The 17,601-nt window shown below is 33.7% G+C and overlaps 1 protein-coding gene across 2 annotated transcripts in view; it reads left to right on the top strand.

The window, feature by feature from the left end:
• The window catches only part of LOC129717721 (uncharacterized), an 80,552-nt gene that overhangs the window by 1,651 nt on the left and 61,300 nt on the right, over positions 1 to 17,601 (top strand). The window lies entirely within an intron of this gene.

Below are 17,601 nucleotides of genomic sequence, written 5' to 3'. Positions count from 1 at the left end.
GTTGCACTAAAAGTTCAAGACATGACTGCATGCTGACGTAGAACTACATGAACTGTTATTGATCAATCTTTTTATATATAACCCTGAAAAGGACCGTTTATATTGTTCTTGTGAACGATAATGGTAACAGCAGCCTCCAAAAGTGATGGTTATTCGCTGTAAAAAATGTTGGTTTCGCTTCGACTTCATAACAGCACTATAGAACAGAATTTTGCTATGTCCTTATCCGAAGAATTTGATTGTCTTTCTTCCAAGCCGCAACAGGATGCAACGTTTTAGTTTGTTGCGTGGTTGAAAGCTTCACTGTTTGCCAACACGAAATGAGATTCTTTTTTCGTTCATTCGTATTATATACACTCAAAATATTGTTCACATTATTGTTACGTGAAACTTCTTGTACTTATTCATTTTCTGTCATTTTGCATGATTTATGTGACAAACATAACATCTACGTGAAAAACACATGCATACTATGTTTTATCACGTAGCATCTGCGTCAACTTGGCAACGTCAAACAGAAAAGAATTGCGTGAACTTTCCGTGCGAAAATACACAGAAATCAAAATGGCGAAGCTGTTGCCTGATTCAGTCTCTGAACATAAAAAAGGAATTTCTAGATGGCTTTCCAATAAGTGAGCTTTAGAAAAACCATAAGAATCCGACACCGAGTCTTGAGCATGAAGATTTCACACAGATTCAGTTATTTGAACTGGCGAGGAATAATCTGAACATTGCAGCTAACAGTAATTATCTCTGGCGAATGTCGCAATATTATTTTGTGTACCTATGTCGTTTAATTCATTTACGAATTGACGATTTTGCATGCCCGTGCGACTTATCAAGCAACATATTTGGATAATTTCTAAAAACTTTCCAGTCTCTCAAGGATTTGGGAAACCACAATTGAAAATTATATGTTGTATAAAAGGTAGTACCTTTATACAACATATAATTAGGCAATTAAATGCGTTTTACTTTACCGGTAGTTGAATTCTACGTGAAACTCACATGAAATGCATATGTCTACTGAATAAGATTCTTAGGATAAATCATTTCACCAGTTCATGATGAACTTAAATGACAATCACGTAAAATCTACGTGAAAATGGCAGTGGAAAATATTCACATAACTTTTCCGGTAATTATAACATGAAAAATATTTTGAGTGTACGGCAAAACTGTAGTCACCTATGAGATGGGTCTAAATTAAACTTCGCGAACAGGACTTGTGATTAGTTCCAATATTTTTTTTTAGTTCCATGTTTCGCTGCTTTGCAATTGAAAAGATATTCTGATTACTATACAAAAAGTTTTGGGAATCTCTGATACTCTCTGAAAGAACTAGTTACTGGTCTGATTAGGGTACTGTCATCGTTCGTTTAGTGCCGCGCAGTATGCTCCTGGATCGAAGCGTCCAATGAAGGCCAAAGGGGACTCGATTTCCATCTTGAATACTTCGTTGGATATCCTTACTTGTTTTATTGTCGGCGGTTACCAGAGATCCCAAGTATACCAACTCATCTACCACTTCGAGTTTATCGCTGTTCATGATCACCGTCCGTGGGAGACGAATATTGGGTTCTCTCGAGCCTCTCCCTTTTATATACTTGATTTTCGACGCATTAGTTTCGAGTTCAACTCGTCTAGCCTACACTTTTAGTTTGGAGTAGATTGCCTCCGCCGTCGGAGTACACCCTCGAGAGCAATGTTGAAGAACGTGCAGTGTTGCCTGCGCCCTTCGAGGAACTAGTAAGACTCCCGTACCTTCGACTGACGGACTTGACGACTGATCGCAAACACCACACCCGTGTCCACTCGAGGAAACTTTGTGTGCCATTGCACGCCAGGAGACGTGGCATCTTCGACAAGACAAAAGACCGTTTAGTCAGTAAGTGGACCACACGTTCGCCGATACTCGAAATAGCCAGTTTTAATTGATTTTCTTAACAATTTTCCTACATTTATTGTTATTGAGGTAATTAAATTTACTAACCAAGACACAAAGTATATTCACTTATACTCATCAAGATAGCTATATTGCGAACATTTTTAATTTAAAATAGGTTAATACATCCATTGCATGTAGAGCAATTCTACAAAAAATGAGCAACCAATTTAATCGACCATTTTGGATTTGGTTGAACCTTCGCATAGATGCTTGTATGGGCAAAAAATGCCATTCTGTGATATTGGTTTTATTTTTTGGAACATGAGTCATTTTTGGGAAGCTTCATCGGGAGTCAAAGCACATACTTCCCCAAAGGAAGCTAGTACCTCGTCAAGTAAGCGCACGTAATTCTCGGCAGCCCGCGGGTTGTGGATGTTTGGCTTAGGAGGACGGTTCTGTCGTGTGTGAAATACCGTAGATAGTTTTGAGCACATATGTACTACTACTAGTTGGTGGTCCGAGGCTATATTTGTGATGTTCGAGGAAAACTGGCCATCAATGAGAACGTGATCAATTTGATTTTTTTGTTCGGTGGTAAGGTAATTTGGATTTGTGGATATCTTTGTGTGAGAAAGGAAAGCTTCTAATCACCAGGCCTCGGGAAGCTTCAAAGTTGATGCATCGTTGGCCGTTTTCGCCTCGGTGTAGACTGCCTTTCAATTGATCACGCGATACTGCACTCTGACCAGCACAAAAAACCCGTTCCCCGTTCGCCCGTTGCTCCACCGCTCTGGTAGAACTGGGCCTTACCGTCACGGATTTTCCACACCTTCTCACTTTTGCGACAGATCTTCTGCAGAGCCTCGATGCCGAACTTGTGGGGTTCTATCTGCTCAAGCAGCACCCTGTCTCCGCCATCAAAATTTAACGACTTGTAATTCCAGGTACCTTGGCTAATGTTCCGAGTTATATTTTCTTGATTGTTGGTTTTGTAATTGTTTAGGTAGATTGCCTTATTAGGGGCATGCTACTGAGTCTCGCGATAGCGCTGCCATCTTTGCTATAGCGTTCGAGACTAAACGTTTCCTTATTCAACCACTTTGGGGTAGACGCTGTTAAGAGCCGCCCTTAACCTGGAAAAGAGACGCTAAGAAAGGTTGGAGTTTTCTTCAAGGAGGACCGCTTCCATCTCTCTTCTCTATCAGCATACAACCGAGGTCTCACCACGGGTTACCATGATCTTCGGTTGGTTACTCGAATCCCGGTTGGTACCACGAAAAAGCTATCGATAGGAGTTGTTGAGTAGGATGCTACGGACTACAACAAAAAAAGCAAAAAAATACTCGTTTCGGCAATCCAAGTAGGTTACTTCATTCTGTGCAATACCGTCTCAAAGGCTTGAGGTGTTTCCGTGAGTGATGTATAGAGTGAATGTATAAAGTGTAAAGCGTAGGTCATAGTAAGGTTAATGTGACGAGATTTGCGTCGGAGGTAGGAAGAAACTTTAACTGTAATACGAAATCGCATTGCCCGTATTTCCAGAATATATTCGTATTGGGAAATTTTGCCTCCAAACGTGTTCGTAATTTGCGAACCGCTCTGCTCACGTCAGTTTCGTGATTTGCCAGATTTATTGTTTCCCTTGCATGAAGAGTCAAATTGACATAAGCAGAGTTGTCAAAAGGGTAGGTAACATATTACTAATTTTTCATTATAGCATCCGCCATTATGGTGCGTAAAAAGCAGAAACGTTACGGTTGAGAAAGTATGCAGGAGGCCATGAGTAAATGCTGGTCAACGCGCTGCAGTTGTTTTGTTGTGTTATTGTTCCAGTTGAAAATCGAAGTAACGACTTGCGATGGATTCAGTTAAACGCAAACGTAAACGCATATTCGCTAGGGCTCTATTAAGGACTCTAATTTATCCTATCAAGGAGCACAAACTTTTACGGGTGTAGACGCACAAATCTCCAGGAGAGGCTCAGAGAAGGAGGATTCCAGGGCCACGTTTTTCACGTTGAAGGTTAAGCTACCCCCTGCTCTTCGGTGACAGGTCCAACCAACCTGATAGAATTAGTCTGACTCTCAGCTAACCAGGGATGTAAATTGATTTAGACAGATTTTCTCGTAGCCCTCGCGTTCTTCCGCACTCCGGTACAAATCAAAGAGTCGAACTTTTCGGAGCTTCGAAAGGACTCCTGTGCTAGCCGAAAAACCTTTCCTGTTTCGGGTAAAACAAAATCCGAGGTGGACTTTTCTGACTTGTCCAGGCGTAGGTGACTACGTTTGTTCCCGATGTTCATCTATTGTCTCCATTCTCCGGGCATTCTAATAGTAAATAAACACTTCAAATTTTGTTCCAGGTTATAGGAAGAAGGCCCCAATCGGGGACATACGTAACAAACAATCCTTTCGTCAAAGCATTTCTCTCACTACTCTCGCGATACTAACAACACGATCAACAGAGTCGCATTTATGGTATGGTATTTTATAGCAGGCAGGAAAATGGGCTTGGGATGGAGTAACAAGGTAGTGTTTATAGGAACCATTGGTAACAGGGTGAGTCATCTCTGAAAGCAAGATATATATTTGTATATATTTTCAATTCAAAATATACCATTTATTAGACTTTTAGCAGCTTTTGATGATGCTCAGCTCACGTTGACTCATAACACGGCAGTGTCGGCAGTGCCTCATGCATGAGCTATGCATGAAAGCTCATATACAGCTACAGCTTACACAAGGCAAAGAAACTGTCTTGTGTTGCGTACGACAGCTCATTCTTGCGCATGTATTTTGTTCGTTCGGACATGACAGCCTAGTTTGCTCATTTTGAGGATGTCCTGTTCCTGTTGACAGCCTACTGATCGGCTGCGGCTGTCATCGACTTGCATTTTTTCGTTTCTCCTTTTGCACAGGCCGGTGGCATATTGAATACAAAGCAAACCGTTTCCATTGTTGATATTGTTCCCCACGCAAGAAAAAACGTGCTTCGCACCATCTCTCTTTCATTCTTTCATCGGCCTTACTGTTGTGAATCATTATCACCTGACATCCCGCTCGGATTCGTGTTGTAGGATGTCGGAAGATTATAGGCTGTCATTTCCGACAGGTTGGAAATACCAACAGACACAACGAGATGAAAAATAACAGCCCGTATGGAGTTGCATGTGTGCTGTCGCACTGTTTACCGTACGTGTGGAGAGCAGAGAGAGCTGTGCAATACAATGAGAGCCGGATCAGTTGAAAATTTGCTGTCATTGTCTTGCAGACATTTTCATAACACTGCCTCCGACACTACTACCTGTCCATGAGAACATGCAGTGATTGCGACTACCGGCAACTCTTTTCAACGACAGCAGATATCAGTGATCTTACATTCAAAATCATATGCAACAATGTCCAGTTCGACGGGAGTGTGTAAGTCGATTGAGCAGGGCGATCGGGAGCTGACTAAAGTGTTCCTTATCGTCCAGATCACCGGGGAGGTTCCCCCGGACGCGATGATCATGTCCTACTTTCCGTTGGATGACGGATTTTCCGCCATTGTGGCAACGAGGTCACGTTGAATAAATTCTGTAATTGAGGTGTAGGGAAACTGCTCCATTATTCATCTCAGCCCATATATTCATCTCAAAAAAAAAAATAAATTAATAAATAAAATTGGAACCGAGAAAATAGTAGGAAGGTGGTATTCAAGACACGACCGCATGACGTTGACTACCGTATTCTTATATTCCATTAAAACAAATAGTAGAGGGAATTGCAACGCTTCTTTCACAACAGGCACCAAAAGGTACCAGTTGCCGATTATTCTTGTTTACTGGTTAGTCCGTCCAGAATTCCAGCCATTTTAGTATTTTGCAGTAGCCATGTACTACTAACAGCCACCAGCATTACGGGTGAAACCGGCACGAGATGACCGGTACTATTTTGTCTTTACTTTTTTCAGCTGCTAACACCTAGCGTCCGTATGTAACCGCTACGGTTTAGTAATGAAACTGATGGGGTGAAATGTTCGAACGGTACCTTTTATACTAAGGTTTCGTCAGTTAGTTAGAAAAAAAGGAGGGGCTAAGTAGAAAATAGAATGACAAGTAACGTAAATAAGCATCGGAAACAGAAAGTGACAACAACAATAACAACAAAGTCAATAACAAAGCTTGGGAAAAGAGGTAGTGATTGGCTGCGAGGTATGATTTAGACAATCAATATTATTTACCAATTTTTCAATAGTGTATCTCAAACAACAGTTTGTTTAGTTACATAAATTTAACCGTAAAAGAATTTCTGATCGATTGATGCCAAAACCTCGAAAACCTGATTAAAAATGACTGAAAAATAAGCGCTCAAAACCTGATTACTTTTCTCTGGTTGAATTACTAGATTTTCAAATTCAGGCGCCTAACTTCGATATAGACGCTAGTCAACGTCAAAACGCGTATTTTCTTCTTAAACCAATCTGCTGATCCATGGAATGGATGCTTCTTAGTGCACTTTAGATTCCTCATTAAGTATAATCCTCAAAAACTCACTTAAAAGCACTAAATTTGATATTATAGTCGGGCATCTGCACTCGAAAACTCATTTAATTCAATCACCTACCTCAGAGGACAAAATCCACGCATTGTTCTATACGGCTACAACGGGACTCGTTCAGCAGCTAACCGTAGTTTTTTTTCATCACTAGCGGGCCACTTTCTATTTTAATCACTAAACAAAATCACTCACTACACTAAAAATACTTTAATCTTTGAAATGTTCACCTCAAATTTCCTAAAACAAGCTTTAATTAGCAGAAATATATGAGATTTCTACAATTCCTAAATTTCAACTGTATGTATTTTCATCTGTTTTCACTGCGTTGAAGAAAATCAAAAGTTGCTAAATCTGTTTCTGTTAATACGAAACAATCATACTGAAAAAGTTGAACTATTCCGACATAATTGACTGAAATCTACAGCACTGTTTTGGTTACCTAGGTTACCAAATTTTGCACGTAAACAACTACAGCGTATATCTATGTAGGCCTACTACGACGGGCTGCGGCTACGTTCATTCATGATAATGTGATTCATTTATGATTAACAGTGTGATGAATATAGGGGCGTCGTGGAATGAATAATTGAGCAATGATTCAAGTTTTGAGATGGATATGAAAGCGTTGTGAAAATGGTTTGTTTTACAAAATTCAGAATAAATCTAGCTAATTTTACTAAATATACAATGCTGAACGATTCCATAAGAGCACGTAAGCATATTTAGTTTATTTGTACAATGATTTCGTGAAAATTTGGTGTTTAATCCGTGCTTTTTTTGTGTATATCGTCTCAATGAGATGAATAATGGAGCAGTTCCCCTATTTGATTATTTTGCTGAACAGAATTACATTCCTAGATTTAGACTGAGTGTTAGAGTACATCATCTTGAGGCCATAAACGTTTGTGTTGTTGACCCGGGTAACAGTCAGTTGCTTTTTAGGAATTCCCTTATCATGGCGAAGATTCACCTGGATGCAGCGGAAGCTGCTCATCGAGTGCGTTATTCGCCTGTGGTTGTGCAAAACCTACCCATGTAGACTTCGCTAGGATTTACCGCAACCGATCAAAGGCCTAACGATGGACAACAAACACATGACTAGCATCGGAAGGTGGTTTCTGAGACCTGGATTTGTGAGCTGGATATAGTTGAGGCATGAACTCCTTGGAGTTTTCTGTGGAATCTTCGTCTGATTAGGTCGACGGATTGTTGGTTTTTTTCTGCTAGTGCAGTACAGAGATACACTCGTTCTGATTGTGAATGAATCTTAGTATCTCCTCTTAGTGTCCACGTTGATGGGAAAATAGAGAACAGGATTACCAGCAGGTTATCCTTGTTGAAAATACGCAGTTGTTCTTCTTCCTAGGAGTAAGAGGAGAGAGTCTAGTTCCAAGTTACACCCTAAGTTTGTTTGCCCAACCGTTAAAAGTGATGGCGATATTGATAGGCTATATCATTTCTCTGGAGGTTACTTCAATAGAGCGTTGAAAATGATGACTGGAGAAGATTTTCAGCTGCTAAGTATCATACCATTTCTAACAATACCCATATTGGGTATTTGAACTGATTTCTAGAATCAAAAGTCGCCATCTTGGATTTCAAAATGGCCATCCTCTATGCATTAAAAAGTATTAAGGTAGTTGTTCTAGACTGCTTTTCTAAAATTGTAAGTCGTCATTTCGAAATTTTAGATGGCATCTGGGATCGACTTTCGATCTCTGGGCATCATCTTGGTTCCAAAAATAACCACATTGTTTGGCTCTTGGTTGCTTGTTTTACCAATGTCACTCAGGATCATAAAGTTTTACTGGAATCTGAGAGCGAACTGCTGATTTCATAGATGAGTTTGTTGAAATTCCTCTGTAAGTGGATCGTTGAGCAGACTTTCTGAAACTAAGTTAATATGACAACTCTGCAATCCTTTCACTTTTGTTCGCATGAGTTGAATTAATGGAATTAATGGATGGAGTTGTAACGCTAATAAATTAGTATTTTTTTGCAGACTGCGGTGAAATATTCATCCCCATTTGTTCCATTTCTGATTTTCCTATGAACTTTGAAGTAACTTCCGACCTAAATAAAATGAAAAATATTACCAAATTCAATTGATGAGTTCGGTAATATTGCTAAAGCATTTTCAATTTCAACAAACATCATTTGGAGTAATTCGGTTGTTCTTTTAACATTCAATGGAACGTAAATCAGCATAAGAAAATAAATTACCAATCAATCAAATCGAAAGTACATGTGCGAACAGCAAAAAAACATAAAATTGGCTGATTTTTGAGCTGCGAAGAACTTTTCTAATGTTTCCCTAACCAGAGAGGTACAATAACCAAATGTGGCCCTTGTTGCCTTTTTTCCTCTCGCTTCCCCCAGTTCTATTCGGGTGAATTAAAATCTAAAAAGTTCACTTTCAATGCTGAAGCACTGAATGGACCCTAATTAGCTAGGTAGAATATTCGAAAGAAAAAAAAACGCAAACAGCGCTCTAGCTGTCAATTTTTTTTCTGCTAAATTGAATTTCCACCCTGTCGTGTTGGAAAGGTTAGATTATTCATGAGTATTTGGTTTCTTTCTGCCGGTTGCCGGTTTTCTTGCCAGGCCGAACAAAACCCTTTTTCCACTCAGCGTGGAAAAGCGGGGAAAATGATGCTCTCGTACTCATGCTGGCTGGTGATGGTGATGATGCTTTTACAGAGCCAGTTCAGAGATTAATTACGTTTCTGTTTGCGGCTACAAAAGGTGTAAACTTAAGTGTGCAGAATATAGATATAGAATGATGCTGGTACCATTCACGTTATGCCAGGCCAGTTTGTTTCGCCACACCGGCGAAAACATTTTCGAGAGTGGGAACAAATAACGCGAGTTTGTAGAGCATGTTCAGGATTTCATTAGTTCCACGTCCCTGCGCGGCTGTGAACCTTTTCTGAAAACGCAATCCAGAAAGTCGTTGCGAAGCAGCACTAATTTGAGCAAAAAACCGACTCTCTTATTCGGGGGAAATTGTTTAAAAGCGATGCCACCAGCTAAGCCGGATAAAGCAATTGACGTTGCGTTTTGACGTTATTTATTCAGTCGATGTGGTAATTTCGCTGAAGAAAAAAATCAAGCAATACTCTTAAGGGGTCATTCGTGAACTGCGCAAGGATAGAGGACATTAAAACAAAAAAACAAGAACAATAAAAATAACAATAACATTAATATTTCTGTCTTAATAAATATTAAATTTCCAATTAAAATGACTAGTCGTTTAATTTTTTCAAAATTTTTAATGTTTCATGAATTAAACTTTGTTCGATCCGATTCAAGTCTTGTAACAAAATTGTTGCGATTGTATACGAAAAAAACTAACCAAAACATGACCACCTGGTTTTGGGGAGGCCCCCAAGCGCCAAAATCTCATCAACCTTCAAACAACAATTCGCATGACGCCGCCTCGTAAAACACAATCACGGTGAATGAATTTTGGATACGAAAACTGATGACGGTTCGCGCTTGCGAAGCTCGTTGAAAAATTAATGAAGCCGGTTTCGGCCTTGCCGCTTTGCCGGGGTTTGAGAGGGGGAAGCATTCTTCTGGCATTCGCGCAGTGCGTGGAAATGCGGCAATTTTCCCTTCGGACGAAAATAACTTCGGACGAAAAGTCTGAGCGATGGAGGAAACGAAGAGAAAAATTATTAGTCCTAAGCGAAATACGAAGTTACTAGACGAGCAGGTAAACAAAACTGCGTGACTCCAGTTGCTTTTTTTTTCTTCTTTTCTTTTGCTATTTTGTTGTTGTCCATCGCGAGTCGGCAACTAGAAATCGTGCGTCATCACCACCTTTGCCGAGGGAATGCGGACCGTTTCCTGTTGGCCACCATTCCCCAGAACCGTAGAAGGGCAATAACTCAACTCCTCACCGATTGACTTGTCTTAATGGGTTGTTCAACCCGAACGAAGGGTCAAACATTATCAAAGTATACGGCGTCTCCTTTGGCGGATCGAACCGATGCAGACGCATGATATTTCGACTTTTCTAATTGATATGACCTTATGAATGAGAACGTTTTTTTTCGCAGACGGAGTGTCTGCCATTGAAAAAAACCGTAGTTAATTTTTACTAAGTTTTGAGTCGCGTGCGGGAGCTGAAAAAGTGTTTCATTCATAACGAGGTGCTTTCTGGATCGATTTACTTACTAAAATTACCTTTCGAAGTTTTTTTTTGCACCTAATGGCCAACCAGAGCGTAAGTCACGAAACAATAGCACAAAACAGGAAGATGAATGGGATCTATATTCTCAGCAAAAAGTCCCTTGAAAGTTAACCTCAAGCCGCAAGTCTCGGATGTGCTGTCGAACAAACAGACAAACAAAAAGAAACACATCTTAATCAACCATTCTTGGAACAGTAGGCTTTTCTGTGTCGATGCAGAAAGACAAGCGTCGCGTTGGTGCTGCTGTCATTTTTCGCTGGCAGGGTAAACGGGGTAATTATAAATATTGAAAATTTGTTCTTAAGAAAAATGAAAAAAAATAAGGATGGTATCATTCATAATTCCAGGGAATAAAATGATAATCTGTTATTTTTATTTTGATCACTGAGATTTAGGCTCCAGATTTGAGGCAAACGAGAAAAGAGTTATGCATTCAACGTCTATTCTTTACAAATAACGATACGAAAATTATTTTACGTGCGATTTACAACAGGACCTTCAAAATATAAAAAATATACATATAAACTATGCTCTTACGTATTCCTTGGAAACTTTGAATGAATGAATAATGGGTCAAAACTGACATGTAAATGACTCAAAAATAAACTGAACTGATACCAATACTCGTACTATAAGTACAGTAAAACCTGTTTTTGCGCGACTTTTTTTTGTGCGAAATTTATTTTGTGCGACTTTTTTTATGCGATTATTTTTTTGTGCGACTGTTTTTGTGCGATTTTTTTTTGTGCGGCATTTCATATGCCACTTCCGATAACATTTTCAGCCATTTAGTTTTTCCGATTCTTGGAATGAATTCCAACGCATTAAAGAAGTGTTGCGTCCAAAAAATACTGTTTGAGCCAGTTTTACGTAGGAAAAGTCACGAATTACTTGCCTACGAAGGAAAGTGGCTTATTAGCATGTTTAAAAAAGTTTCGTTTATCAGTCCGATGTTATAAAATTGTTCTCATAGGTATTCTAAATCAGAATCAACAACTTTCGAGTTGTTTTAACTGAAATTTTTTTTTATGCGGTCCCTATCCACCGCATAAAATAGTTTGTTTTTCAATAATGCTGTGGAAATATTGCTTTGTAGCTGCACGTGAAGTTTCAAATGATTTTTTTATGCGGTTTTTTTCGTGCGGTCCCTTCCCTCGCACAAAAACAGGTTTGACTGTATGTATGACGAAAATTTCGGAAATTTTAAAAATGCTAGATATGGTAAAGTTTTTAAAGTGGCAAAAATGTTGTTGTTTTAAAAAAGCTAACAAAGTTAAAAGGAGTAAATTCAAAAATATCAATAAACATTCAATATGTCAAAAATATCAAAGATGTTGAAATATGTCGTGAAATAGAAAAAAAATATGCCGAAAGCAATTAAATCTGACAAAGAAAATTCAAATATTCGAGCGGAAAACGCCAAACAAGACTAAAATTTTCATAAAAAAATAGAAATCGAAAAAAATACACAAACGTCGGAAAAGATAAAACTAAGGTAAGGGCGCCCGAAAATTCAAAAAAAGTTGAAATACATATTGAAATAGTGAAAAATTGAGGATAATGTCAAGTAAAAAAACTGCGAAAATAGTACAAAAAAGAATCTGCGATCACACAAAAATGGTAAAAAAGAATTAACAAATGCATGTCACCAAAATGATACAAAAAATGATGCATCAAAAGTAAAATACAAAGGCAAAAATGTATCATTAAAATGACAAGAAAATGCTAAAAACAACAAAAATAATTTAACCATGGTATATGAATGAAGAACATGACAAAAACTACACCATAGAACAAACATGCTACATACTTAAGTAATTCCATGGAATATAAATGAAAAACAAAATTTTTTTTCGTATAACTGTTCTCTTCTACTTTTTCATTTAAAGTTTTATTTTACACTTCATACTTTATACTTTTAACTTGTAACTTTTAACTTTCAACTTTTTACTTTTTACTTTTAACTTTTTACTTTTTCCTTTTTAGTTTTTACTTTTCACTTTTTACTTTTTACTTTTTACTTTTTACTTTTTACTTTTTAATTTTAACTTTTTACTTTTAACTTGTAACTTTTAACTTTTTCCTTTTTTCTTTTTACTTTTTCCTTCTTAGTTTTTACTTTTTACTTTTAACTTTTAACTTTTAACTTTTAACTTTTAACTTTTAACTTTTAACTTTCAACTTTTAACTTTTAACTTTTAACTTTTAACTTTTAACTTTTAACTTTTAACTTTTAACTTTTAACTTTTAACTTTTAACTTTTAACTTTTAACTTTTAACTTTTAACTTTTAACTTTTAACTTTTAACTTTTAACTTTTAACTTTTAACTTTTAACTTTTAACTTTTACCTTTTAACTTTTAACTTTTAACTTTTAACTTTTAACTTTTAACTTTTAACTTTTAACTTTTTACTTTTGACTTTTTACTTTATACAATTTACTTTAAACTTTTTCTTTTGACTTTTTACTCTTTACTCTTTACTCTTTACTTTTTACTTTTTACTTTTTACTTTTTACTTTTTACTTTTTACTTTTTACTTTTTACTTTTTACTTTTTACTTTTTACTTTTTACTTTTTACTTTTTACTTTTTACTTTTTACTTTTTACTTTTTACTTTTTACTTTTTACTTTATATTATTTACTTTCAACTTTTTCTTTTGACTTTTTACTCTTTACTCTTTACTTTTTACTTTTTACTTTTTACTTTTTACTTTTTACTTTTTACTTTTTACTTTTTACTTTTTACTTTTTACTTTTTACTTTTTACTTTTCACTTTTTACTTTTTACTTTTTACTTGCTACTTTTTACTTTTTACTTTTTACTTTTTACTTTTCACTTTTTACTTTTTACTTTTTACTTTCTACTTTTCACTTTTTACTTTTCACTTTTTACTTTTTACTTTTTACTTGTTACTTTTTACTTCTTACTTTTTACTTTTTACTTTTTACTTTTTACATTTTTACTTTTTACTTTTTACTTTTTACTTTTTACTTTTTACTTTTTACTTTTTACTTTTTACTTTTTACTTTTTACTTTTTACTTTTTACTTTTTACTTTTTACTTTTTACTTTTTACTTTTTACTTTTTACTTTTTACTTTTTACTTTTTACTTATTACTTTTTACTTTTTACTTTTTACTTTTTACTTTTACTTTTTACTTTTTACTTTTTACTTTTTACTTTTTACTATTTACTTTTTACGTTTTACTTTTTACTTTTTACTTTTAACTTTTAACTTTTAACTTTTAACTTTTAACTTTTAACTTTTAACTTTTAACTTTTAACTTTTAACTTTTAACTTTTAACTTTTAACTTTTAACTTTTAACTTTTAACTTTTAACTTTTAACTTTTAACTTTTAACTTTTAACTTTTAACTTTTAACTTTTAACTTTTAACTTTTAACTTTTAACTTTTAACTTTTAACTTTTAACTTTTAACTTTTAACTTTTAACTTTTAACTTTTAACTTTTAACTTTTAACTTTTAACTTTTAACTTTTAACTTTTAACTTTTAACTTTTAACTTTTAACTTTTAACTTTTAACTTTTAACTTTTAACTTTTAACTTTTAACTTTTAACTTTTAACTTTTAACTTTTAACTTTTAACTTTTAACTTTTAACTTTTAACTTTTAACTTTTAACTTTTAACTTTTAACTTTTAACTTTTAACTTTTAACTTTTAACTTTTAACTTTTAACTTTTTACTTTTTACTTTTTACTTTTTACTTTTTACTTTTTACTTTATACTATTTACTTTTAACTTTTTCTTTCGACTTTTTACTCTTTACTCTTTACTTTTTACTTTTTACTTTTTACTTTTTACTTTTTACTTTTTACTTTTTACTTTTTACTTTTTACTTTTTACTTTTTACTTTATACTATTTACTTTAAACTTTTTCTTTTGACTTTTTACTCTTTACTCTTTACTTTTTACTTTTTACTTTTTTCTTTTTACTTTTTACTTTTTACTTTTTACTTTTTACTTTTTACTTTTTACTTTTTACTTTTCACTTTTTACTTTTTACTTTTTACTTTTTACTTTTTACTTTTCACTTTTTACTTGTTACTTTTTACTTTTTACTTGTTACTTTTTACTTTTTACTTTTTACTTTTTACTTTTTACTTTTTACTTTTTACTTTTTACTTTTTACTTTTTACTTTTTACTTTTTACTTTTTACTTTTTACTTTTTACTTTTTACTTTTTACTTTATACTTTTTACTTTTTACTTTTTACTTTTAACTTTTTACTTTTTACTTTTTACTTTTTACTTTTAACTTTTACCTTTTAACTTTTTACTTTTTACTTTTTACTTTTTACTTTTTACTTCTTACTTTTTACTTTTTACTTTTTACTTTTTACTTTTTACTTTTTACTTTTACTTTTTTACTTTTTACTTTTTACTTTTTACTTTTTACTTTTTACTTTTTACTTTTTACTTTTTACTTTTTACTTTTTACTTTTTACTTTTTACTTTTTACTTTTTACTTTTTACTTTTTACTTTTTACTTTTTACTTTTTACTTTTTACTTTTTACTTTTTACTTTTTACTTTTTACTTTTTACTTTTTACTTTTTACTTTTTACTTTTTACTTTTTACTTTTTACTTTTTACTTTTTACTTTTTACTTTTAACTTTTTACTTTTTACTTTTTACTTTTTACTTGTTACTTTATACCTTTTACATTTTACTTTTTACTTTTTATGTTTTACTTTTTTACTTTTTACTTTTCACTTATTACTTTTTACTTTTTACTTTTTACTTTTTACTTTTTACTTTTTACTTTTTACTTTTTACTTTTTACTTTTTACTTTTGAGTTTTTTCTTTTTACTTTTTATTTTTTACTTTTTACTTTATACTTTATACTTTTTACTTTTTACTTTTTACTTTTTACTTTTTACTTTTTACTTTTTACTTTTTACTTTTTACTTTTTACTATTTACTTTTTACTTTTTACTTTTTACTTTTTACTTTTTACTTTTTACTTTTTACTTTTTACTTTTTACTTTTTACTTTTTACTTTTTACTTTTTACTTTTTACTTTCTACTTTTTACTTTTTACTTTTTACTTTTTACTTTTTACTTTTTACTTTTTACTTTTTACTTTTTACTTTTTACTTTTTACTTTTTACTTCTTACTTTTTACTTTTTACTTTTTACTTTTTACTTTTACTTTTACTTTTTACTATTTACTTTTTACTTTTTACTTTTTACTTTTTACTTTTTACTTTTTACTTTTTACTTTTTACTTTTTACTTTTTACTTTTTACTTTTTACTTTTTACTTTTTACTTTTTACTTTTTACTTTTTACTTTTTACTTTTTACTTTTTACTTTTTACTTTTTACTTTTTACTTTTTACTTTTTACTTTTTACTTTTTACTTTTTACTTTTTACTTTTTACTTTTTAGATTTTACTTTTTACTTTTTACCACTTACTTCTTACTTGCCGCTTTACGTCATATTTTAGAGATTAATTTTTTTTACTTCACTGAAGAGTACTGATTACTTTTTATTAACTTTTTATTTTTAGGTTTAACTAATTTTTTTAGGTTCGTTTTACTACATAGGGTATCGAACGTCTTCATCAGTGATTTCCTCCGGCAGGTTTTTGCATAAGATTGCTGCAGAAATCCTGCCGAAGAAAACTACTGACGAAGGCATTCGATACCCTATATCTTTTGCATTTTAATTTTTTTTAATGTACATATTTCACATTAACTTTTTAATATTTATATTATTTTCAATCTATACTTTTTGTTAGTTTTTTTGCCATAATCTATTGCTCTCTTTTTTTGTAACTCTGCATCAATTTTTCATCTATTCGTTCGAAGTTACTGTGTCCACCAGCAGACTTAGAAATTCAAGATGGCGGTTTCTACCATACGATTGTAGATTTTTAGTTTTTTCCCTTAACATGTTTTTAGTAGATTAAAGTTGTTGTTCAAGATTATTTTCTTTTCGACTTCTTCCAATTTCAGGGATGTTTTTCAGCATAAACGTTTGTATGCTTTCTTTCTACCTTTAAAAAGCTTTCGTTTTTTAAAGTGATAATTTTTTATAGTAGCTTCCGACCTTTTGCTGACGCTTAGTCAACATAAACTTCTTGCAACGAACGAAATCCTTTATGTTTTTTTTCTGATCTTTAATGTGTTACTCAGCACTTTTAGGCTCTTTATATTAATGGGATTATTTGATTTTGACACCCTTCATTGGTTGGGATTCTTTTCATTTTTAGCTTCTCTGATCTAGATGGTTTTGGGTTTAATCACTAAATAACCAAATATTTAATATTTAAAAATTTAAAATCTCTGTAAGAAACGTGGACACGTGTACAAAATTCATCCATCGGAGGGAATAGATTAATGCCTTTAAAGATGAATATGTAAAGAAAAAAACCACATATTTCCTGATTTTCTATACCGTCTTCTGTTTGAAGATTTTTACGTCTAACCTTCAGATCTATTTTAGCTTCAATTTAACCTTCACACAAAAACAACTCGTTTCACGAAGAATAAATCGGTCAATTGAAATGAATTGCAGTGCGCTGCCGTTTCTAGGTTAGGTTTAGAGTCAACAATGCGCATGTAAATTAATTTGCTCAGCCAATGCTGACGAGCGTCTTCTAATAAAATGTGTTGTGCTTGTGATGATTTGATGCAATTTATTCTAGAATTCAATGCGTCTAAACTCGCAAATCAGCTGCCCCGTTACGGAAGAAGTTTGACACCATCAACAGCAACGTGTTGGACATTGGTTTTGAACTTGCGCTGTGTCATGGTCGAATTCAACCAGCTTCACGGTCGCGACAATCTAGTCTCAAAACAGGTTTACGGTGTAGGTAATGAGACACGCAACAAGCTAATCAAGCGCGCAAGTGATAGTAGAACGCTTGCACAACTTTAATGTCCGAAAGAAAGAATCTCGTCGCAGGTGAAAAAATGGCCAACAATGTTGCCAGCAACAGTCGGCAGAAC

Source organism: Wyeomyia smithii, chromosome 1 (genome assembly GCF_029784165.1).
Source record: "Wyeomyia smithii strain HCP4-BCI-WySm-NY-G18 chromosome 1, ASM2978416v1, whole genome shotgun sequence".
Lineage (NCBI taxonomy): Eukaryota > Metazoa > Arthropoda > Insecta > Diptera > Culicidae > Wyeomyia > Wyeomyia smithii.
This window is presented reverse-complemented; position numbering and strand designations above follow the sequence as displayed.